The sequence below is a fragment of the Rutidosis leptorrhynchoides genome, chromosome 4, assembly GCF_046630445.1.
Source record: "Rutidosis leptorrhynchoides isolate AG116_Rl617_1_P2 chromosome 4, CSIRO_AGI_Rlap_v1, whole genome shotgun sequence".
NCBI classification, from domain to species: Eukaryota; Viridiplantae; Streptophyta; class Magnoliopsida; order Asterales; family Asteraceae; genus Rutidosis; species Rutidosis leptorrhynchoides.
The window spans coordinates 53,920,807-53,948,571 of NC_092336.1; positions in this window are offsets into that span (position 1 = coordinate 53,920,807).

A 27,765-nucleotide genomic window follows, 5' to 3' on the forward strand; every position below is an offset into this window, starting at 1 on the left:
TAGCTTTTGACAGAGTCAGGGTTGAATTTGGATAATAAGGTGCGTCTTAACTTTTGACACTGTCTTGGTTGAATTCCGGAATTCAAGGGATATAAAGAAAATCTTCGAAAATCTATAAGATCTGTTTCTTCGAGATTTAAGGCAATTATGATCTCTTTAATTAAATGCGATGATTTGTTCCGATTACTACATCTGATATTTCCATTATAAATTTACCTTTTCCGTTCCATTAGTTTTCACCACTTCTATACTCAATTCTCAAATCCAAAAGATTGTGAAAATGCTTAATCCAATTCTAATCCTTGTCCTTATCCTGACTGTCATAACAATCATTCTCCTTTTCCAACTTCCACAGGATGAATCTGTTTATTTCTACTATGCTCTAAGGATTATTGTATTTATAATCCTCCCGTGTCTTTATATTGCTATACGCACTGATATCCACAGTTTGTAATTTCGGTGTTGTTGTTGGGCTTTATATTCTCCTTTATATTTCAATGTTCCTATTCCTATCTCCTATAATCACTATCATCCACCGTTAATACTCCCTCCTTTTTGCTGTGATTTATACTCCAATTTCTATTTTGGAGCTTTGTCTCTTCGTTTCTTCTTCTTGCGATTGGGCATCTCTTGTAATGGTCCAGAATTCGTAGATATAAACTTCGGAATGAACATTGTTAATGTTCTAAGAAGGAAATCGTAATGGAACGATTTGATTTAACAAATTACCAGAATCACTGAGAATAGAACCATCAAGAATATATTTTCTTGATATGTTCGGAGGTGAAGTAGAATGAACGAGTCGTGTAACATGGCACATGATGACGTTATGATCTGTGAATCATCACGTTCCATTAGAAACTCAGCATGACTTACTGTAATATAATCACGTTGATCAAGTGTCATTATATTATACTAACTCATGCATCAGTTCCCAACATTACTTCAATAACATTCATATTTTAAACTCGAAATTTAAAAAAAAAATTAGAAACTAAAGTAGTTTCCTTTATGATGTAATATAGATAGCACGAAGAGATAAATAATTTCAGACGAGAATATTTATGAAAATATCTTCAGAAATATCGAAGATATTTATGATGATATTTTGGAATTTCTAAGTTCGATGGTTGATGAAGAAAATTTTTCGCAAGATTTTAACATGAGTACGGAGCAGGATATTCGTTGAAGGTTTCATCGGATCCAGAATTACCTGGATTCTTTGAATATATGGTATGATCCTTGTATTTGTCATTGGTCTCCTTCGTGGTTAGCTCAATCCGTTTTCCAGTTCCAACTTTTCTGAGCTTTGCCAACATACTATTGTTTATCATCAAACTTTCGATGATTAAGGTCGTTTACGGTTGTCTATGGTTTCTGCTGCTTCATTCAGCTTTTTCAACATTCAGAGTATTGATTTGTGACTGAGTGCTTTTCAGAATTTCAGAATGAGAGATCATAATTCTAAGAGATAAATGTCATACATATAACTGTTGATGTAGATATGCTGTGAGTTTTCAAAGTACTGATTGTTGATTCCCGGTAATTGTTATGGCAGTTCTCGTTACAAGATGCGGATGAGTATATGATAGAGTTTCAATGAATAAATATAATAATTTTTCAGAGAGATTTAAGCCAAAAAGCAACGAGGTTGTTGGTACGTCTGCTGGTAATATGGTGGAATATAAAAGAATTCTCCGGTATCAAAAGGGTAATTGTATATATCAGGATTATAGTAAGGCTACTTCGAATGAAAAGTCGAAGCTGACTTGCTGGAGCTGTGACAAAATTGGCTACTTTGAAAAGGGATCGCAAAGTTATTTTTGCTAATAAATGCCAAAGGATCTGACGCGGCTACGTGTTAAAATTTTACTCAGTTGCCGAGAGTTTCTCAGGTGCATAACTATATGCATAAATCTTTCCTTTCGTAGATGAAGTGCGGTTGATTCATCCTATCGATTGAGGTGTTTTCAAGAATCATGAAAGGTTTGAATGCAGATTGTAATTGTCAAGATACAATGAGGTTTAAGATGAAATCAAGTGGCAAACTTGAAGAATTATTTAGTTTCATATGTTATAATCAATATTTTAATTCATTTTAATTGTCCAATGTTATTAGTCCACAGTCGATAGTCCACAGTTGATAGTCCAATAATTCATATATAGTTTAATATATAACATTCGAATTAATTAATACGTGTCGTGACCCGTATACGTCTCAGACTCGATCACAACTCAAAGTACATATATTATTATAGAATCAACCTCAACCCTGTATAGAGAACTCGATCATTACTGCATATAGAGTGTCTATGGTTATTCCAAATAATATATATATATATATATATATATATATATATATATATATATATATATATATATATATATATATATATATATATATATATATGCGTCGATATTATATGTCAAAACCTTGTATACGTGTCCCGATATTTAAAGTGCGTAAAATAAATAACAGAAATTAAATAACGATAAATAAAATTGCGAGAATGTTAATTGCGATAATTAAATTGCGATAAATAAAATGTAATCAGTTAGCTAGGAACAATTAGCTAGGAACAGTTAGCGTGGATTCTTAACAAAATTTCTCATAGTTAATTTGTTTGTTTCTATCAAATTTTATTTCGTCAAATGTGTTCTCCATTATGCCACTTGTTTAATTCTGATAAATCAAAATCCCAATATGAAATTGGATGAATATGGTTATTCTGTGGTGAACGAATTTGTATATCAATGGATGTAAGTAGGATAGTAAAAGACTGTTGAATCAGATTCGAAGAACGTACAATGTAACTTATTAATGTGAAATCTAAATATTCCTCGGGTATTACTTACCCGTTAAAATATTTTCACCATTAACAGTTTGTACAATAAAACTTTTAATTACAATCTTTATGAAAACATATATACATATATATTTTCTTCAGACGTAATTATGGATTTAATGAGTCAATGTGATATTAAACTCATCAGATTTACGGCTAGAACTAGAGTACATAATCTCTAAAACATTAGAGATTACATAATTGCCATGAAGGACGAAGATAGTTTATATAGAACGATTCGTAGAACGATGATTATGCTTGAGGTATAAATTGCGAGGTTGAGAGGTGTGATGATGTTGTTGTTGTTGGTACTGGTTATGCTGCGGGTGCTGCTGATGGTGGTACTGTTGCTGTCGGTGCTACAAGTGTTGTTGGTGCTGAGGTTGGTGATGATGTTGGTGTAGTAAGTATAGCTTGTAAATCACGCACCATTCTTGTCAGGGTTTCTATCCTATCCTCTATCATTTCTATCCATCCGCTCATCTGATTCGATAGATCTTGATTATCAATTCGAAGTTCCCTAACTTCTTCTAATATTCCCCTTCTATTGGTATTCGGAAGTAGAGGTTGAATATTTTCTGAGATTGCAGTAATGCGACCTTCGAGGTGGAAAACTTTAGCAAGAAGGGTGAATACAGTGTTGCGCATAGGTTCACCGGTGAGTACATCATTTTCTCCGATGTTAGGAGGTAAGTTTGGTTCGCGGTAGGGCTCGCCTTCTTCATTTCCCCATCGAGTGAGTAAGTCTCGGACCCACCCCCATCTCTTCCAGAAAGAAAAATAACTAAATGGTTGAGACACTTCTGGTTCATTGACTTCGGAGTCTGCTTCAATATACATCTCGAAATCGATTCCGGAACTAATGGAATCCAAGCTAGGTGTAGGATCCATCTCTGACGATCAGTTAAAGGGTTTTTATATGAAATGATTTTCAGTTATCAGATAATATTCTAATTATATAGAATATCTAGTATAGTACAGAAGATCAAGTAGATTACGGAGGAAATTAAGGAAACGTGTCAGATAAAGTCTACAGTACAGATACGCTAAGATATGAATTTTGTCTATACACTATTCATGCAGTCAATGCAGTAAAACGTGTCTAGACTAAGAATAATGAGCAGGTAATTTCCTAAGGATGATAAGCAGATGATTTCCGATAAAAACGATAAGCAAAACTTTTGACATGCAGACACTATCGAAGTCCAGATTCACTAATGCATCCTAACGACTATCAGTTAGACTCACTAATGCAAGACCTGGTTCGCTAAGACCACCGCTCTAATACCAACTGTAGAGACCCGTCCTAATCCATCTGGACGAAGTCCATATATATTATAAACGATTCACAGCAGTTGATTATATCGCGAGGTACTTGACCTCTATATGATACATTTTACAAACATCGCATTCGTTTTTGAAAAGACAATATTTCATTACATCGAAAGTTGACAACATGCATACCATTTCGTAATATATCTTACTATAATTGACTTAATAATAATCTTGATGAACTCAACGACTCGAATGCAACGTCTTTTGAAATATATCATGAATGACTCCAAATAATATCTCTAAGATGAGCAAATGCACAGCGGAAGATTTCTTTCGCACCTGAGAATGAACATGTTTTAAAGTGTCAACCAAAAGGTTGGTGAGTTCATTAGTTTAACATAAATAATCATTTCATAATTTTAATAGACCACAAGATTTCATATTTCCATTTCTCATAAACATACGTCCCATGCATAGAGACAAAAATATCATTCATATGGATTGAACACCTGGTAATCGACATTCACAATATGCATATAACAATATCCCCATCATTCCGGGATCCTCCTTCGGACATGATATAAATTTCGAAGTACCAAAACATCCAGTATTTTGGATGGGGCTTGTTGGGCCCGATAGATCTATCTTTAGGATTCGCGTCAATTAGGGTGTCTGTTCCCTAATTCTTAGATTACCAGACTAAAAAGGGGCATATTCGGTTTAATAATCCAGCCATAGAATGTAGTTTCATTTACTCGTGTCTATTTCGTAAAACAGTTATAAAAGCAGCGCATGTATTCTCAGCCCAAAAATATAAAGGGTAAAAAGGCAAATGAAACTAACCTAATGTATTTTGTAGTAAAAATACATAGGACTATATTGAACAATGCAGGGTTGGCCTTAGATTCACGAACCTATATCATTCGTATATATATTAAAACATATACTCGTAATTGAATAATTATAACTTTATGTAATTAATTTATATATTTATTTGATCATGATTATTATCTATTTAGTTATATATATCTATATATATGTATATCTATTTTTATATATATTAAAAATACTTAATTTATTATATATGGATATTTATATAAAGATTGTTAATCTAATTAATTTATACTTTTATGTAATACACTTATAAGTATATTTTACATAGATAATAATGTTTGCTATATATAAAAAGTTGTATTTAATTAAATTGATATGAATATTACTAATAGTATCGTTAACAATACTTAATGACGTTACTTAATCAAAGTGATAATAATATTATTCATAGTATTTACGTTAACATAATGATAATAATAATAATACATCTATTAGTAGTTAATAAATATAATATTAGTAATTGTAATAACAATATTTTTAGTTATAACCTTAATTGTAATAATAATAGTGATAAATGATAACTAATACTTATTAGTAATAATAATAATAATATTTGTAACACTAACATTAATAACAATAACAATGACAATAATAATTATGTGATGACCCGGAAATTTCTGATCAAATTTAAACTTAATCTTTGTATGATTAACATTTCTGACGCGATAAGCAAAGTCTATAAAACTGAATCTAAAATTTTTTGAACTACTTGCATATATTCAAATACCTTTCGGTTGTTTTCGACGATTCGCGAACAATTATATGTAAATAGATACATATATATTATAACTTGAAAAGGTAACAATGTATTAATTGTTTGATACCGTACATTAAACTTATTGGTTTAAATATCTATTTGAATATATATGATAAGTTGAAATATTTATTATTAAAATTTATTTATAAATAACTTCCAATGTGTATTTAAAAACTGATTTATGTATATTAAAAAGATATATACATATATATAATTTCAAGTTATTTAGTAAACGATAGTAACATTCGTTTATTGATTCGATTGATATTTAGATAAGTTAACTAAAGCATTTAAGATGAACCAGTAAAACACTAATTTGCTACAGTATTTTCAAATTGCTACAGTACCCAAAATGCTACAGTGTTTTCGAAAATCACTATTTGCTACAGTGAATTGCTACAGTACCATTTTCTCTCTCATCTCCAGAATATCTCGTCATGATCATATACTCTCTCAAATTCTGGATCTTATTCATCCGCTCGTCCGAACCGCCAATCATCCCGGTGTAGTAGAAGAAGTCAACGAGCTTCGCGCTAGGGTAGTGGCTTTAGAGAATATGGTGCAAAGGTTACAAGCACCAGCAGAATCTCCGGCATCAACAGTACCACCGACGACAACACCAACAGTACCATTACCACCACCAACAACATCCACACCGCAAGCCTCAACATCACAATATGTACCTTAAACATCAACGTCATACGCATCGTAGTTACCAAGAAATACCAGCAACAATAACCGATGAAGTATTAACTTATTTCCCCTGAAGAAATTTTATGTATATTTAATATATATGAATTTTGAAATCAAAATAAATCTTTTCGTACTAAGCTATTAAGTATGAATTGAAAAAGGGTAAATACTACTCGGTTAAATTCATATTACTAATATGCTATGATGTACATCCTTCGTTAACAACTTAACCTTCGTTAACTACAATCTCTGTTTCAATCCAAAGAATTCCGTTTCATAATAAACCAAGTGTATTATTCAATAATATGGTTGATTTTACACTTTCATCTTCGATGCACTCGAAACTTTCTAGAAAACATCATTTACACCTTGCGAAGTTTGCAAGAATTCCACGAATATCAACACCCTTCACCAAGGAATATCAATAAGAATAAATAATGAAGTATTGATTTCATTAGCGAAATACTCCGCAAAGATTATGTAATCTTTAATATTTTAGAGATTATTCATTTCTAATTCAAGCCAAAAATCAAATGAGCTTAATATGATATTAACTCATTAAATCTGTATTACATCTGAAGAAAATATACATACATATATTTTCATAAAAACGGTAATAAAAATTCTTTTGTACAAAGTATTAATTGTGAAATCTTTAACGGGTAGATAATACTCGGGAAATATATAAGTTCACAATTAATATGTTATATTGTACATTCTTCAACTTTGATTAAAAAATTATTAACTATGCTCACAGCGATATACAATCGTTTTCATACAAATTCAATTACATATTCTGATATTGACGTATCAGAATCCAAGCCATAACTCTGAACTGGTGACATCATTCTTAGATCTCTACATCTTTCAAAGCTATACTTTGACTTCAAAACGGTGAAAGATCCTTTAGCATTGTTATTACCGAAAATAACCTTGCAATTTCTTTTCAAAGTATCCAGTTTTACCACACTTCCAACCAGTCAACTTCGACTTTTCAGATTAAGCCTTATTGTAACCTTGATCTATACGTTTTGTTACTGGGGAACCTTTCATGTTCCGCCACATTAGCAGTAAATTTACCAAATAACTTTATTAATCCTTGACCTTTCGAAAAATCCTTATACTCATTGAAACTGTATCATGTACTCATCCACATCTTGTAACGGCAATAGCCATACCAACTATTGGGAATTAGCAATCAGTATCTTGAAATCTTGTAGCACGTCTACGCCAACAGTTATATGTGTACATATAAAGTCTACCTTCTGGACTTACATACTTCGAATGTGAAGTTTCCAAAAAACACCCCAAACTACGAAACTAGTTCTCCGAATTTTAGAAAAATGTTGATGAAGCAGCAAAAACTATAAACGACCTTAACAGTCAAAAGTTTGATGATAAAGAATAGTATGGTGGTAAAGCAGAGAAAAAGAGAAGGTTTGGAATTGAAAAAAACGGATTGAGCAGACCATGAAGGAGGCTGTGGACAAATCACAAAGACTAAATCTACCTTCAAAGAATCCAAATGATTCAGAGTCTGCTGAAATCATTAGCGAATACCTTGGTCCTTACTCTAAAATCTTTGCGGACAATATTCTTCATCATCATCTTATCTTAAATATTCTAAGATATCATAGTATCTCTCATTATATATATCCTCCATATTTCTGAAGATATTTTTCAAAACCATTCTTATCTGAAATCATTACCTCTTCGCACTATCTGTGTTACATCATAAAAGAAACTATTTTAGTTTCTAAAATCTGAAAAATTCAAAAAAATGGATGTTTTGAAGTAATGTTGGGAACTGAAGCATGAGTTAGTATAATATAATGACACTTGATCAACGTGATTATATTACAGTAAGTCATGTTGAGTTTCTAATGGAACGCGACAAAGGTTCACAGATCACACCCTCATCATAAACCATGTTACATAACTCTTTCATTCTATATAATCTCTAAATATATCAAGAAAATATATTTCTTGATGATTCGGTCTTTTCCGGATATTCTGGTAATTTGACAAGTCAGATTGTGCCATTACCGTTTCTTTCTTAGAACATTAATTATGTTTATTCTGAAATTCATACCTACGAATTCTGGACCATTATTCGCTTGACTTAAGGTCGAGAAGAGAAAACGAAAACATGAAGCTCCGAAATATAATGGAGAACATAAAGCCCGATAACAACCCCGAAATTACAAACCGTGTATATCAATGCGTATAGCAATATAAAGACACGGGAGAATGAAAAATACTATAACCCCAAGGTAATAGTAGAAGAAAATAACCTCCTCTGGTGGCAGATGAAAAAGAAGAATGAATGATATGATAGTCAAAAAAATATCAAGAATCAGAACTGGATGAAGCATTTTCACAAATCTTTTGTAAGTATGAAATAAGAAAGAAGATTATATGAGTGGTGAAAATAAATGAAACGGAAGAAGTCAATTTATAGCAAAATATCAGACATAGCAATTGAGGCAGATTACGCATTTAATCAAAGGAAATCTTAATTTCCTTAAAATCCGAAGAATCAAATCTTATTTAGATTATGAAGATTTTATATTCCTTAAATTCCGGAAATCAATCGTTATTACGTCAAGAGATAAGACGCATCTCTATTCTCCATTTCACTCGATTACGATAACTTCTCTCATACGCTTCGAGTAATTGGATTGCTTTATCCATATTATTCAACGGTGATAAAGCTCTATTTATCGACTCATATACGTCATGAAAACATTTTTATTGTTACCCATGACGACCTCACTCAAATTTCGGGACGAAATTTCTTTAACGGGTAGGTACTGTGATGACCCAGAAATTTCTGATCAAATTTAAACTTAATCTTTGTATGATTAACATTTCTGACGCGATAAGCAAAGTCTATAAAACTGAATCTAAAAATTTTTGAACTACTTTCATATATTCAAATACCTTTCGGTTGTTTTCGACGATTCGCGAACAATTATATGTAAATAGATACATATATACTATAACTTGAAAAGGTAACAATGTATTAATTGTTTGATACCATACATTAAACTTATTGGTTTAAATATCTATTTGAATATATATGATAAGTTGAAATATTTATTATTAAAATTTATTTATAAATAACTTCCAATGTGTATTTTAAAACTGATTTATGTATATTAAAAAGATATATACATATATATAATTTCAAGTTATTTAGTAAACGATAGTAACATTCGTTTATTGATTCGATTGATATTTAGATAAGTTAACTAAAGCATTTAAGATGAACCAGTAAAACACTAATTTGCTACAGTATTTTCAAATTGCTACAGTACCCAAAATGATACAGTGTTTTCGAAAATCACTATTTGCTACAGTGAATTGCTACAGTACCATTTTCTCTCTCATCTCCAGAATATCTCGTCATGATCATATACTCTCTCAAATTCTGGATCTTATTCATCCGCTCGTCCGAACCGCCAATCATCCCGGTGTAGTAGAAGAAGTCAACGAGCTTCGCGCTAGGGTAGTGGCTTTGGAGAATATGGTGCAAAGGTTACAAGCACCAGCAGAATCTCCGGCATCAACAGTACCACCGACGACAACACCAACAGTACCATTACCACCACCAACAACATCCACACCGCAAGACTCAACATCACAATATGTACCTTAAACATCAACGTCATACGCATCGTAGTTACCAAGAAATACCAGCAACAATAACCGATGAAGTATTAACTTATTTCCCCTGAAGAAATTTTATGTATATTTAATATATATGAATTTTGAAATCAAAATAAATCTTTTCGTACTAAGCTATTAAGTATGAATTGAAAAAGGGTAAATACTACTCGGTTAAATTCATATTACTAATATGCTATGATGTACATCCTTCGTTAACAACTTAACCTTCGTTAACTACAATCTCTGTTTCAATCCAAAGAATTCCGTTTCATAATAAACCAAGTGTATTATTCAATAATATGGTTGATTTTACACTTTCATCTTCGATGCACTCGAAACTTTGCTATAGTAACTTTGCTACAGTAAAACACTATTTCAAAATGTAAATGTATATATTATATATATATTAACAAATAGCGAGACGATGATTTATAAAAGTAAATGACCAAAACACTCAAATGTATAAGTTATACCTCGAGTGGTATAGTTTATGGATGATTTAAGACTATATTTTGACAAAGGTACGATTCACGAAACGTAAAGTACAAGTTTTCTCAGTATACGAAAGGACGTTCGAAAAACCGGAACCGGGACATAAGTCGAGTGATGACGTACGACTTATTGGAACGAAAATTACAAGTCAACAATGCACGTGAATTTAATATAATATATAATTAATTATATAAATTATATATATTATATATAAATATAATATTATGTTGACAAAGATAAAAACAAACGAACCAGGCTGGTGACAGTTGGCCATGCGATCGCATGGCCGTATGCCCATGAAACCATGCGATCGCATGGTGGGTGATGGTGGCTCAAATCTATAAATTCGCCCGATTTTGTTTCAGTTCTTCATTTTCTTTTATATTTATCTCTGTATTATTATTATTATTATTATTATTAAGATTATTATTATTATTAATCTTAATATTTTTAGTAATATTATACATAAAATATTACGACGAGGTTATGAGCGTGTCATTTTTAAAATGGTTTTCGAGCGGGATAGAGCTAAGAAAATTATGGGTTATTGCCAAGGAGGTTATGGGTAATGTTCGGGGGTATATTTATGAATCAAACATAGTGTTTATCATCTCTGTTGTGTCTACGTACTTTCCTACAATATTGAATCTCAATATTGATACGTAAGCACTCATATTTTATCTTTTATATATTAATTGTGTATCCATGTCTAGTGCTCGAGTATATATATTTATACATGCTTGTATGCTAAATTTCGTCGTTAAACAGTTTATGATGAATCACGAATTAAATACATATATTACTGGTAAAAGGTATATGATATGCATGTTTTTGGAAAGCTGGCGAAAAATCAATGACTTTTCATTTAGATATCGAATAGTTTCGATGAACGGATTAAGAGATATGATTAACTGAATTATGATTGACGTTAATTGAAATTGCTTTTGAATCTGCAATTAAGATTTAAACAACCTGTTTACAAGATTGATAAAATGGATTTTTAAATATTACCAGCTGAGTAAATGAAATCTTATATAAGGCACGTCTCGTTTTGTTAAACTATTGTCAAAATTGACTTTTTGAAACAACATTGGATAACTTTTGTATGTCGATATCGAGCATTAGGATTGTGATACACTATGACCTGACCTAGCTTGATAGACATTTATTGACCAACATATGTTCTCTAGGTTGAGATCTACGGTTATTTGGTAATCCGTGTTTCGATCACATTTTGGTGAACGACTTTATATGCTGCTAAGGTGAGTTTCATTGATCCCTTTTTAATTGCTTTTGCAATATATATTTTTAGGCTGAGAATACATGCACTTTATTTTAAACGCAATGGATACAAGTACATACTAAATTCTACACTGAGTTTGAACCGAAAATCCCTTAGCTTTGGTAACTAGTAACTGCCAGTTATAAAAACTGGTGGGCGCGAGTAGTAGTATATGGATCCATAGGGCTTGATATCCCAATCCGAGCTGGAGCGCTAGCCTCTTAACGGACGTATGCTATTTGAGAAGCATACACGTTGGTTTGCGTGTATTATTAAGATGATTATACAAAGGGTATAAAATATACATACGTTAAGTTTAGTTACCAGGGTGCTCAATTTCGTAGAATATTTTGATAAACGTTTCTGGATGAAACAACTGAAATCTTGTGATCCACCTTTATATACAGATTATACGAAACATTAAAACTATGAACTCACCAACCTTTGTGTTGACACTTGTTAGCATGTTTATTCTCAGGTTTCCTAGAAGTCTTCCGCTGTTTGCTTATACCTTATACAAGCTATGTGCATGGAGTCATACATGCTTTATTCAAGAAAACTTTGCATTCACAAAATCATCACCGTGTATCTTATTTTGACTGCTTTGTCAACGGATGTAGTATTGTAAACTATTATATATGGTAATTGTCTATACGTGGAAATTATCAGACGTTGAAAACTTTGGATTTATATATTCATTTATGGTGTGCCTTTTTAAAAGAATGCAATGTTTACAAAACGTATCATATAGAGGTCAAAACCTCATTATGAAATCAATGAATGATGTATTCGTCCAAAGGGATTTGGAAGGATCGTCACAAATTACAATAACCATAATAATAATAATAATAATAATAATAATAATAATAATAATAATAATAATAATAATAATTATAATAATAATAATAATAATAATAATAATAATAATAATAATAAAAATTTGATTACTAACTTAAAGGCATTAAAGGCTCAAAAATATAGCAACATGCCCAAGTAGGGACTCGAACCCGCAACCTATCGCCTACCCGGTAACACCATAAACCATATCACCATCCTTGCTTTTCTGATTAGAAGCCCCTACTATTTTTATTTAACCGAAATATCATGTGTTCTTACACTTCTTCTTCTTCATCGAATCAAATTGGCCATAGTTCAAACAATTAATAACCACGATTACTAAACTGAGTTTTTGGACTTTCAACAATCTATAAACACATAAGGAGTGATTAATTGGCTAAAAAAATAAAAAAAAATATATATATATCCCACTGCCGTCGCTGTTTATAAAGAAAAAAAAATTGATTAAACAAATTCGAACGAATTAGGATATGATTATAAAATGAAATAGTTTGCAAATCGGTCATAGAAACTATTGAAATCATAAATTTAAGTGGAGATACCAAAACGATTACGAATTTTGCGATGAACTATTTGTTTGACTTTTGGCTTCAAAAGTTTGACTCGTAAAATTCAATGTGGATAATTGAAATTGGAGATTGAAATTTCACAGGAAGTTTAAATGGATTTTTCCTAACCCAATTGCAATATTAGTTTTTGAAATTTATACAAAAATCGAGCTTTAGACAAAAGGGTTTAAGAACAGAGGGACCAAGCTTTGTTCTTGAGTTTTCTATATAAATTCACAAATGGTATTTACTGTAAATGGGTAATCGATGAAGAAAAAAAGGAAAAACGAATAATACTTCTGTGATAATATAAGTAAATCGCGTGTTATACAAACTTATGATTGACATCAACACTCAGGAGCAGGTAAAATAAATTAATATATATATATATATATATATATATATATATATATATATATATATATATATATATATATAAAGCAGATTTTGTTCCAACAGAATTTGTTGGTATTAAAGACATGGAGATCAATCGTACAAGAAAATTAGACAGAAACAAAATCTTTGCTGTAGGTCAATGTGGATGTAAAACAACTTCTGAGTTTTTATATTATATATTATATAATTAGTATAAATAAATAATTAAGTATATTAATAATTAAAAGTAATACTAGTAGTAATTATATAGTAATAGTAATAATAATAATATCCATAATTCTAAAATAATAAATAATAATGATGCTATATATAAAAAAAATAATAATAATTTTTATTGAGTTTATTAATAATTATATAGTAATGATAATACAAATGATAATAATGATATTAGTAATGATACTAACAATGTAAAAAAAACAATTGTGTTAAATTTTATATTTATGTATTTTACATAATAACAATAACTCTGGTAACTATATTAAATTTCTATTCTCATAGTAATTATAATACTCATAATAATAATTATTACATTTATAATAGTAAATAATAATGATACTAATAATAATATACCAATTATATTCAAGGTTGTAATTATATTACAAGTTATTAATTATTGTGAAGACCCGTCCTAATCCATCCGGACGAAGTTCATATCGATTATAAACGATTCACAACAGTTGATTACATCGTGAGGTACTTGACCTCTATATGATACGTTTTACAAACATTGCATTCGTTTTTGAAAAGACAATCTCTCATTACATCGAAAGTTGACAACATGCATACCATTTCGTAATATATCTTACTATAATTGACTTAATAATAATCTTGATGAACTCAACGACTCGAATGCAACGTCTTTTGAAATATATCATGAATGACTCCAAGTAATATCTCTAAAATGAGCAAATGCACAGCGGAAGATTTCTTTCGTACCTGAGAATAAACATGCTTTCAAGTGTCAACCAAAAGGTTGGTGAGTTCATTAGTTTAACATAAATAATCATTTCCATCATTTCAATAGACCACAAGATTTTCATTTCTCATAAACATACGTCCCATGCATAGAGACAAAAATATCATTCATATGGATTGAACACCTGGTAACCGACATTCACAATATGCATATAAGAATATCCCCATCATTCCGGGATCCTCCTTCGGACATGACATAAATTTTGAAGTACTATAGCATCCGGTACTTTGGATGGGGCTTGTTGGGCCCGATAGATCTATCTTTAGGATTCGCGTCAATTAGGGTGTCTGTTCCCTAATTCTTAGATTACCAGACTAAAAAGGGGCATATTCCATTTCGATCATCCAACCATATAATGTAGTTTCAAGTACTCTGTCTATTTCATAAAACATTTATAAAAATTGCTCATGTATTCTCAGCCCTAAAATATAAAGTGTAAAAAGGTAAATGAAACTCACGCTTATAAATATTGTAAAATAGTTATTAAAACAGTGCATGTATTCTTAACCCAAAAATGTAATGAGTAAAAGGGAGCAAATGAAACTCACGCATATAAATATTGCAAAACAGTTATTAAAGTATTGCATGTATTCTCAGCCCAAAAATGTAATGAGTAAAAGGGAACAAATGAAACTCACGCATATAAATATTGCAAAACAGTTATTAAAGCATTGCATATATTCTCAGCCCAAAAATATAAAGGGTAAAAAGGGAATAATGAAACTCACAGTAATGTATTTTGTAGTAAAAATACATATAACGATATTGATCAACAGAACAATGCAGAGTTGGCCCCGGATTCACGAACCTATATCATTTGTTTATTTATTAATATACATAATTGTAATCAAGTAAATTTATATATTATTATTAGTGATGTACTTGTTATATTTAATAATTTATAAGTTTTATTAATTATTTATCTATATTCATTTTATATATAGAATTATTAAATTAGTTAGGTTATGTATTATAAATATTTTTTTTTTATATCTATAATCTTTATTGTAATACTTATAATCTTAACAACATTGTTTTAAAACTTTTATTTTCATAAACAATATTGTCTTAATACTAATGATATAGATAATACTTGATAATAATGACAATAATAATAATAATAATAGTTTTTAATAATAACAACATAATAATTTTTGTAAAACATGATAACATTCATAATACTTTTGTTGATAATAATAATAATCCTAATCGTATTAATAATAATAATAGTTATACCAGTAGAAAAATGTTAAAGCTATATGATATTAATAAATACATTAATAATAATGATATTCATATTTGTATTTATAAATGGATTTTCATCATAATACATATATTTGTAAAAATACTATCCTTAATAATTATAGTACTAATAACAGTAATAATAATAAATATAATAATGATAATAATAACAATAATCATAATATTCTTAATACTTAAAAATGATAATACTTACAATACTAATACTTGTTAATAACAATAACAATAACAACAACAACAACAATAATAATAATAATAATAATAATAATAATAATAATAATAATAATAATAATAATAATAATAATAATAATATTCATACCAATGTAGTAATTATAACAATAATAACTCTAATGATAATTATAATAATATTAGTAATAATAATAATATTAATGATATTAGTAATAATAATAATAAATATTATACCTTAAATAACAAGTGGATCTTGGAAGTCCATTAACAATTAAAAAAGAAGCCCATTTGCAAATCCAATTTAGTTTAATTTGGCCCTAAGTTGTATCAAATATAACCCGATGGGTGAGTGATAGGATCATTAGGTCCAGAAAACTGAAACAGCGACCACAAAATCGATCTGGTTCATGGGTTCCTCAATCGATCAATCAGATACAGGAGAAGACAGCCGTAACATCGTGCGAATCAGAGGAGTAACTGCTTTTAACAACGAAGGTTTCGAGTTTCTGTTTCAATCGATAAGCACAATCAAAGATCTAGATAAGTAATTCAATTTTCTTCTAATTTACCCGTATACTAAGGATCTTACTGGTCTGATTGAATTGCTTATTCTAAATTTTGTGTTCATAGTTATGATTTTTGTTGATTTTGTTAAAAAAACAAATTTGATTTTTATTTTAGGGATTAAATTGGTCCTATGATTATTCAAATGTTAATCAGGGAGTAGCAGGTACTGTTGCAAATACAAGTGGTTTTAAATGGTTTTGTTTCGATGATAAAAAAAAATAAAAAATAATAATAATAAGAGTTTTGAGATGGTTGAAGTGGTGGCTCAAGTGTCGATCAGCAGAACAAGTAAAGGGTTGTAGATTAGCAGGAAACAAGAAGTAATAAGTATATAGTAGACAATGTTCTTGGTTGTCAAACTAAAAGGAATATAAGAAATATAGGAGTTGACTAATTATACCTTGGTTTGCAGCGAAGTCAGAAGTAGAAATAGCAGCAGTTTGCAGTTGATTAAACATGAAGAAAGAGAACTAGAGCAGTGAGCAGGAATAGGAAGAAGATGATGAGTTGTGATGTTTAAATCGAATAGCAGCAGGTATAGTATTAGCTCGTTTTGTTTTAAAGAATGTTCAATGATGGTTGATCCCTTTTATTTGTGAAGTGAGTGTTTTTGATGGGTTTTGTTTCGCTGGATTTTTCATTTGATTGTTTAGAAATGAAAACCATAATGGAAGTAGCAGCAATGAATTTGAAGATAGCAGTAGTAGTAAAAAAATATGGTTTTGTGATGATCTTTGATGGTGGTTTTTGAGAGTAATATCGAATGTATTATTATGTAAGAATTGTTAAAGTGTGGTGGATTGGTGAGTTAAAAGGGCACGATATAATTGATGCTTGTTTTGTGGTTGTAACTAAAACAAAAAATGAAATATACAAGTGTTTTGTTAGTATATGTGTGATAATTATGTACATATATAATATTTAGATGGTGAAGGAAGATATCTATTAGATACAAGAAAAGTTAGGTGATCGAGTAGTAACCATAATTGATATTTATTGTAATTGTAGTGTGAATTGAAGTTGACACCTAGCAATATGCATACAAGGAAACAAAGTTGAGCAATAGAAGAGGAAAAAAAAATTAAGTAGAAAGGAAAAGAACAAATTCGGTTATCAGTCTATTTAATTGTTGTATTTAATTATTATTATTAATTAATTAATATAATAATAATAATAATAATACTAATTAATAATAATTATATTATATTAACAATAATAAACATAAATATACTAATAATAATAATAACAATAATAGAATTAATAATAATAATAATAATATTAATATAATAACTATATTTATACACAGATTCATTTTAAATTACAACTTAATTATTTTGTATCTTATTCTACATATTTAATTATATTTTATTGTTTCCAATTATTATATATATACCTACATTTATATTTATATATATACATATTTATTTACAAACAATTGTTCGTGAATCGTCGAAACTGGTCGAAGGTCAAATGATTTCATAAACTAGTTCAAAAATTTTGAGGTTCAACATTATAGACTTTGCTTATCGTGTCGAAATCATTTAAAGATTAAGTATAAATTTGGTCAGAAATTTTCGGGTCGTCACAGTACCTACCCGTTAAAGAAATTTCGTCCCGAAATTTGAGTATGGTCGTCATGGCTAACAATAAAAATGTCTTCATGACGAATATGAGTTGCTAAATAGAGGTTTATTACCATAGAGTAGTATGGATAATATAGTTCGATTACTTGAAGCGTACGGTTGAAACTATCTCAAAAGTGTAAAATGAGGAAATAAAGTTTCGCCTTAGCTTTTGTCGTAGTCATGTTTGAATTCCGGAATTCAAGGGATTTAGAGATAATTTTTGAAATCTATATAAGATTTGGTTCTTCAGTGAATAAGGAAATTAGGATCCTCCTTGATTAAATGCGATGATCTGTTTTGATTGTTCTGTCGGATAATTCACTATAAATTCACCCCCTTCGTTTCCTTTATATTTTGGATTTTCATACTTTTGTTTTCTCTTCCCGTCCTTAAGTCAAGCGAATAATGGTCCAGAATCCATAGATATGAAATTCGAAATGAACATAGCTAACGTTCTAAGAGAGAAATTATAATAGCACGATCTTGATTGGTTAATTTACCAGAACTCGAAAGAAAAGATAGAACTATCAAGAATATATTTTCTTGATATGTTCAGAAGTTAATTTGAATGAAAGAGTTATGTAACATGGTACATGATGACGATATGATCTGTGAATCATCTCGTTCTAATAGAAACTCAGCATGACTTACTGTAATATAATCACGTTGATCAAGTGTCATTATATTATACTAATTCATGCATCAATTTCTTTACGTTTCTCCAGAATTTATTCATAAATTAAACTTAGATTTTACAGAAGTTTCCAATATAATGAAACACAGGAAGCACGAAGAGGTATATAATTTCGGACGAGAATATTTATGAAAATATCCTTAGAAATATCGAAGATATTGATGATGATATTTTGGAATTTCTAAGTTCGATGGTTGATGAAGAAAGATTTTCCGCAAGATTTAAAATGACATCGGAGCAAGATATTCTCTAAAGATTTCAACGGATCCAGAATTATCTGGATTCTTTGAATATAAGGTATGGTCCTTGTATTTTTCCTTGGTCTCCTTCATGGTTAGTTCAATCCATTTTTCAGTTCCAACTTTTCTGAGCTTTTCCAACATACTATTCTTTATCATTAAACTTCCAACGATTAAGGTCGTTTACGGTTGTCTACAGTTTCTACTGCTTCATTCAGCTTTTTTAACATTCAGGGTATTGGTTTGTAGACTGACTGCTGTTCAGAATTTCAGAATGAAAGACCATAATTCTAAAAGATAAATGTTATACATATAACTGTTGATGTAGATATGCTGTGCGTTTTCAAAGTACTGATTGTTGATTCCCGATAATTGGTATGGCAGTTCTTGTTACAAGATACGGATGAGTATATGATAGGGTTTCAATGAATAAATATAATGATTTATCGGAGAGATTTAAACCAATAGGCAACGAGGACGCTGATACGTTTGCTGGTAATATGGTAGAATATGAAAGGTTCCCCGGTAACAATAAAAGAGCACGCGTATATATCAACGTTATAATAAGGTTGTTTCGTACGAAAAGTCGAAGTTGTCTTGCTGGAGCTGTGACAAAACTGGCTATCTCGAACAGTAGATGCAAAGTTATTTTCGGTAGTAATAACGCTAAAGGAATTAGCATAGCTACGTGTTAAACGTTTACTCAGGTTCCGAGTGTTTTCAGGTGCATAACTATATGCATCAATCTTTTCTCCCGTAAATAAAGTGCGGTTGGTTCATCCTCTCGATTGAGGTGTTTTCAAGAATCATGAAAGGTTTGAACGCAGAATGTAATCGTGAAGATACAATTGATGTTTAAGATGAATTCAAGTGGCAAACTTGAAGAATGTTTAGTTTCATATGTTATAATCAATATTTTAATTCCTTTTAATTGTCCAATGTTATTAGTCCACAGTCGATAGTCCACAGTAACAGTCCAATAATTCATATATAGTTTAATATACAATATTCGAATTTATTAATACGTGTCGTGACCCGTATACGTCTCAGACTCGATCACAACTCAAATTATATATATTATTGTAGAATCAACCTCGACCCTGTATAGAGAACTCGATCATTACTGCATATAGAGTGTCTATGGTTATTCCAAATAATATATATAAATGCGTCGATATGATATGTCAATACCTTGTATACGTGTCCCGATATTTAAAGTGCGTAAAATAAATACAGAAATTAAATGGCGATAAATAAAATTGCTAGAATATAAATTGCGATAAATAAACTGCGATAAATAAATTGTGATAATTAAATTACGATAAAATAAAATGTAATACGGAATTAACAGTTTGCTAGGAACAGTTAGCTAGGATCTTGTCAGCGTGGTTTCTTAACAAAATTTCATATTGTTAACTAGTCTGTTTCTAATCAATTTTTATTGTGTCCATTATTTCTTCATTATGCCACTTGTTGGATTCTGATAGATCAAAATCCAAATATGAAATTGAATTTGAATGAAAAATAGTTATTCTTTGGTGAACGGATACGTATATCTGTGGATGTAAGTAGGATATTAAATGACTGTTGAATCAGATTCGAAGAATGTACAGTATAATTTATTAATGTGAAATCTAAATATTCCTCGGGTATTACCTACCCGTTAAAATATTTTCATCATTAACAGTTTGTACGAAAGAATTTTTAATCACAATCTTTATGAAAACATATTTACATATATATTTTCTTCAGATGTAATCATGGATTCATTGAGTTAATATGATATTAAACTCATTTGGTTTACCGTTATAACTAGAATACATAATCTCTAAAACATTTAGAGATTACTTAATCGCCATGAAGAACGAAGATAATCGATGTAGAACGATACGTAGAACGATGATTATACTCGAGGTACAGAATGAGATGTTGAGGCATGGATTGTTGATGGTACTGGTGTTGTTATTGATGGTACTGTTGGTGCCGGTGATGTTGCTGAAGCTGGTACATTTTGCACCATATTCTCTGAATTGATTATTCAAGCGCGAAGTTCGTTGACTTATTACTCCAGGATGATTGTCGGTCAGAACGAGTGGATGAATAAGGTTCAGAATTATGGATAGAATATAATCTTGTCGAGTTACCCTGGAAATAAGACTGAAAGATGGTGTCTCGAACAGGTTCGCCGGTAAACGCTTCAGGTTCATTGTCAAGAGGTGAATTCGGTTGGGGGAAGGGATTGCCTTCTGTGCGTTTCCATTAATTAAGTCGACTACGAAACCATCAGATGAATTGGGGATGGATGATTGGTTGATTCATTCCGGTGACACTGCTTTCAGAGCTCAAGTGAAACTCTATGTCGGAATAGCTGTCGGAATAACTGTCGAAATAGTTATCGGAATCTAAGGGACTCGAACTGGTTGAGGGACTCATATCGTACAATCAGATGAAGGATTTTCGATAAGGAATAGAATAGGATGTAGATTAGTACCCTGCAATACATAATTTACTTATGTATATGTAATACTAAAATCCCATAAGTTACGGAGGAATTTACGGAAGCTGTCAGGCAAAGGTAAAAATAACAAATACGCTAAGATATGAATTTATCTATACACTGTCTATGAAATAGAGGCAGTAAGACGTGTCTAGACTAAGAATAATAAGAAAGTGATTCCCTAAGAATGATAAGCAGATGATTCCCGACAAAAACGATAAGCAAAACTTTTGACATGCAGACACGGTCGAAGTCCAGACTCACTAATGCATCCTAACGACTATCAGTTAGACACACTAATGCAAGACCCAGTTCGCTAAGACCACCGCTCTGATACCAACTGTGAAGACCCATCCTAATCCATCCGGACAAAGTCCATATCGATTATAAACGATTCACAACAGTTGATTACATCGCGAGGTACTTGACCTCTATATGATACATTTTACAAACATTGCATTCGTTTTTGAAAAGACAATCTCTCATTACATCGAAAGTTGAAAACATGCATACCATTTCGTAATATATCTTACTATAATTGACTTAATAATAATCTTGATGAACTCAACGACTCGAATGCAACGTCTTTTGAAATATGTCATGAATGACTCCAAGTAATATCTCTAAAATGAGCAAATGCACAGCGGAAGATTTCTTTCGTACCTAAGAATAAACATGCTTTCAAGTGTCAACCAAAAGGTTGGTGAGTTCATTAGTTTAACATAAATAATCATTTCCATCATTTTAATAGACCACAAGATTTTCATTTCTCATAAACATACGTCCCATGCATAGAGACAAAAATATCATTCATATGGATTGAACACCTGGTAACCGACATTCACAATATGCATATAAGAATATCCCCATCATTCCGGGATCCTCCTTCGGACATGATATAAATTTCGAAGTACTAAAGCATCCGGTACTTTGGATGGGGCTTGTTGGGTCCGATAGATCTATCTTTAGGATTCGCATCAATTAGGGTGTCTGTTCCCTAATTCTTAGATTACCAGACTAAAAAGGGGCATATTCGATTTCAATCATTCAACCTGATGTCAAAGCAGAGGGGTATAAAATACTATTAAATTTTAGCAGAAAATACTATTAAATACGATACAATTTTACACAAGATATTTATTTATTTATAGAATGGATATACTTAAACCTTGCTACAACACTTATAGGCAGTGTACCTAATCGTACAGTAGTGTAGTTTTTAGTAAGTCCGGTTCGTTCCACAGGGAGATCTTTAAGCAAAGCTCAACGCTATATTAGTTTACTTTTATAAAAATACAAATATATATATAGGTAATATTATTATTATAAAGGGGGGTTTTTACCGTTTAATGACCGGTTTGTCGATTTTAAAACTTTAGTCGCAGTTAAAACCTAATGTAAAATATAAAATAAATACAAGACTTTAAATTAAAGCGTAAAGTAAATAACGATAATGAAATTGCGAATAATAAAAATGCGATAAAATTAAATTGCGATAATTAAAAAGTACGATAATTAAAAGTGCGATAAAATGAAATAAATAAAAGTGCGATAATTAGAAGTGCAATTAAATATAAAATAAAGGAAATTAAATATGAAATAAAAGAATTATGCTTATTTAAACTTCCGTAATCATGATGTTTGACGTGTTGATTTTAGTTTTATTCCCATGGGTTAATTGTCCTTTGTCCTGGATTATTCAATATGTCCGTCTGGTTTTTGTCCATAACAGTCCATCAGTCATAAATATAAATTGCAAGTGTCCTTGTCAAATTATTATTATACCCGAAGATAAATATTCCAACTAATTGGGGATTCGAATTGTAACAAGGTTTTAATACTTTGTTTAATGAATACACCAGGTTATCGACTGCGTGTAAACCAAGGTTTTACTACTTTGTTAACAATTACACCAATTACCCTTGAATGTAATTTCACCCCTGTTTTAATTATTCTAGTGGCTATTAATCCATTCCCGTGTCCGGTTAAATGAACGATTATTCGTACATATAAATACCCCGCCCATCGTGTCCGATCGAGTGTATATGGTAGTTTATAGGGACGCCCAATTGTAAATCTTTATATTAACATTAACAAACTTTCATTTAGTTAAACAAATATAAAGCCCATTAATAGCCCATAGCCTAGTTTCCACAAGTGTCGTTCTTTTATCCAAACCCCAATTATGGTACAAAGCCCAATTACCCAATTTTAGTAATTAGCCCAACATCATGATTACTTCGTTTTAAATAAGCATAATAATAACTTAGCTACGAGACATTAATATAAAAAGGTTGAACATAACTTACAATGATTAAAAATAGCGTAGCGTTACACGGACAGAATTTCGACTTACACCCTTACAACATTTGCTAACATACCCTTATTATTAGAATTATAATTAAAATTAAAATATAAATTATAAATATAAATATATATTACTCGTATATATTGAGAGAGAGATGAAAAAAAGATGTTAAATTCGATCAGAATTCGGTTGGCTTTATAGCCAGAAATGAATTTTGGGGCTCCGCGACTCGCGGCAAAAAGCCCTTCAAACTCCGCGAGTCGCGGAGAGGTATTTTCATTTCACACCCTTGGAGTTTCTGGCTGCCGACGGTTTTAATAATATATATATAATATATATATAATTAATATAATTAATTATATATTATATTATATTTATATATATAGTTAACTTGTAATTTTTAGTCCGTTGCGTCGAGCGTTAAGAGTTGACTCTGGTCCCGGTTCCGGTTTTTCGAACGTCCTCGCGTACAATTTAATATCTTGTACTTTGCGTTTTGAATCTTGTACTATTGTGATTTCGAGACGTTTCTTATCAATAATTGGAACCTTTTTGATTGTCTTTTGTTCTTTTGAGCTTTCTGGTCGTTTGCGTCTTCAAATCGTCGAATCTGTCTTTTGTCTTCACCTTTTATTATTTAAACGAATATCACTTGTAAATAGAACAATTGCAACTAAAAGCTTGTCTTTCTTGAGGAATAATGCTATGAAATATATGTTCGTTTTTAGCATTATCAAATATTCCCACACTTGAGCGTTGCTTGTCCTCAAGCAATATTGTCTTGAAATACTAGAATCACTTCTTTATTCTTCACACTTTGTACATCAGTGATTTCTATACGGCGGTATAAACAATGGTAGTAACGATATGGTTTACAGTCCCACATGACTATAAAAATTTAGATCCATTAAGGAAATTGGATCTTTATGAAAACATTTGATCTTTTGAAAATTAAATCTAGTTTTTACCCTAGATAAGTTTTCCGGAATAACCCTTTACCGGTGTTTGCAAAATATTTTTGTGGGTTTGGTGGGTTTCAGATTTGAAAATTTTAGCTCAAAACTTGCGGTTTTGTGTCACCCACTTGCTAACCTTGTATTTGGAAAGCAACACGTCCAGTTTACTTGTTCCGTATATTACCTTTCGGCAAACTACCGTCCGGTTGTAAAGGAAAGCGTTGAACAAGCAACTGTTTAAGGCAATGTCCCGTGACATGCTTTTGATTATGGTCTATAACGTGTCGGACGCAATTACTATCCTTGGTAGGAGCAATAGTAAAGCTCACCCTTATAATTTGTCGGTCTGGCACAAGGTCCTGTCTTTGACCATGCTATGCAACCACCGTTCTTACGGTTGACACCCGATTTAGTTCAGGTGACCTAATGAATTCCAGGTGAATTCCTAGGATTTTACGTTTAATGGTAATGAACGCATTGAAAATAGGGTTTTCAGAAAACAAATCGGTTTATAATTTTTGATCAAAATATTTTCTCGTTTAAGCTCGAGTTTAGATATCATTGAATTCCATGAGTTTGAATTCTCAATCTTTAAGGTCAATCTCTAGGATTGAGTAATATCAGGCTTAAAAGCTGATTTTTAATCTTTAAGGAGATTATCCTTTCTGGGGATCTGATTCATTAGTCTTATCCAGCTAATTTGCACGGTGCCTCCCCACTGTACGAGATAAATCCTTCTCATGGTTAGGATAAATCTGACCACTTGACGACCCTGTTTAATGCTGAGGTCCGTGGATTTCCTGCTGATTTTAGTAATGACTTTTCTAGATTTTTCGTCAACCTACAGCTGGTCTGAACGACAACTTCATGACCTAAATCAAGAAGCGCGTGTCTTTTTCGGAAGACTTTACTTCCTTTTAATGATGGAATTGATTCATCGTGTAGATCCATCTCTTCTTTTCTTTCATCGGGTAAAACAGTTTAGTTTAGTTCAAAGCAAAAGTATTTTCAGTTATTTGTTACAAATATATGTGACATATGTTTAAGATAACTTGGTAAATTTTCCCACACTTGGCTTTTTATTTTTCTTTTTATCGTCCTCTATTCCATTTTAAATGAATTTTAACATTTTAGTTTGTTTCTCAATTTATGTCCTTTCTGAGGTAACAATAATTTCGGTGTTAAAACCTAGTTTTATCGTTCATAAATATGTATAAACATGATTTGAATTCATTTAATTGAAAATTTTTAAAAAAAATTTACTAGAATTGGGTAGTCAGTATATAAGACTAGGGCTGTTCTTTTTTATCAGAGAGCACTAGATTCTAATACAACTACTGCTTTACTAGTATTTTTAATGGTAACCAAGTGTATAAAGTAAAAATTTTTAAAATCCGAAAGAATTTAACCCCTTCCCACACTTAAGATCTTGCAATGCCCTCATTTGCAAGAAATCAGTAACAATTTAAATTATTGAGGGTGATTTGTGTGAAAATGATTAAATTTTTACCAAAGTTTCCAAATATATTGGCGTTTGTTTGCTGAATGATAAATGGTGCACGTCATTTGTTCATTCCGTCTTGTTGTTATTTCACATACATTTTGCATCATTGTCGTCAAAATTACTTGCTTTTGCTGAACTTAATGCCAGTCTTTGAAAATGCGTTGTTTTACCCTGTTGTGTACATAAGATAAACTGCAAACATATATACATATTTTTGAAGTTTGGTTTATTACCCCACATTCAAAAATTATTAAAATATAAGAATAAAAGTTAGATAATTATAAAAATGATTACAATATTAACAAAAATATTAAATATATCAATAATTACAAATTACAAAATAATAATAAAAATAAGTAAACTAAGGATGATATTGGTACCAATAGGGGTTCCACGCATAACCATAAGTGCTATAGAATGCCTCGGCAGGGTCATACGTAGGATATGGTGGCTGCATCTCTATCGACCAAGGAGGGAAGACGGGTTTCGGTGTAGGAATATAGTTTCTACCTATGTGTTGGCAATGTGCTATGATCTGGTTCTGATGAACTTGCCAATCTTCAAATGCTCTCTGTCTAGCATTTTCGTATTCCTGAGAAGCTATAAACCTTTGCATTTCTTGCATCTGGTTCCCCCCTCCTACATTACCTTGTTCCTGGTTTCTCTCTACCTGTGGATGTCTACCATTGTATCGTACTGCGGCGTTATTTCGCCGCTTCAACACTTTCGCACCATGGTATACATTTAAACCTATAGTGTCGCGGGGTTCCGGCTCTTCTACTAATAATCCCCCCCGACTTATATCCACACCGAGATATTCACCAATCAAAGTAATAAAAATACCACCTCCTATTATGCTATGTGGACGCATCCCCCGAACCATAGCTGATAAATAATAACCCACACAATATGGTATACTTACAGCGCTGTGTGGGTCTCGAATACACATATGGTAAAACAAATCTTGTTCATTTACCTTTTCTTTGTTTTTACCCCTTTGTGTAATCGAATTAGCTAAAAACCTATGTATTACTCTTAATTCGGCTCTATCTATATCCAAATAAGAGTAGTTTCCCCCTTTAAAACGGTGGTGGCTTGTCATTTGACTCCACACACCGTGTGTATCAAAATTCTCATCTATTTTCCTACCGTTTAGTATCAATCCTCTACAATCGGCAGACGCTAATTCCTCAGGCGTATATATACGTAAAGCCTGAGCCATGTCCAGTAAAGACAT